Raw genomic sequence first — 534 nt, 5'->3', positions numbered from 1 at the left:
CCGCCCGGCAGCTCCGCGCCCACGGCCGCCGCAGGAAGCGTGCGCTGCCGCCGGGCCGCCCCCAGCGCGGGGGCGGGGCGCGGAGGGGCTGAATCTCTTTTTGTGTTCTGGACTGAGGAGAACACTTAGGGAATGGATTACTGGCTGGATCTGTTTCCCTCCTTTTGATTCCCCCCTTTATACCCCTGGCCACCCCTGTCTATTTCCTCCCTCTTCTCTTCTCTGTGTAACTCTGTGAACAACTCTGAGGGATCCATACTTTCGAGAGCACATAAGGAAGTGATTACTGGCTAGCTTGCTCTCGCCTCTTTTGAGTCCCCCTCTTCTACTCCTGGTCACCTCTATCTCCCTTCTCCCTATTCTCTTCTCCATGTAACTCTGTGAACCTCTCTGGGTGTCCCTCACTGTGGAGAAACTTTTCATCTTTAACCTAGATGTTTTATTATTGGTGCTCTATAGATGGAGAAGTCTTGAGGCTACTGTAAGAATAAGACTGAAAACCAGAGGCGGGAGGCTTAAGTCCAAATCCTGAGA

Source organism: Bison bison, unplaced genomic scaffold (genome assembly GCF_000754665.1).
Source record: "Bison bison bison isolate TAMUID 2011002044 unplaced genomic scaffold, Bison_UMD1.0 scf7180017864124, whole genome shotgun sequence".
Classification (NCBI taxonomy): Eukaryota; Metazoa; Chordata; class Mammalia; order Artiodactyla; family Bovidae; genus Bison; species Bison bison.
The sequence above is the reverse complement of the archived record's forward strand: the minus strand, read 5'-3'. Positions refer to the sequence as shown.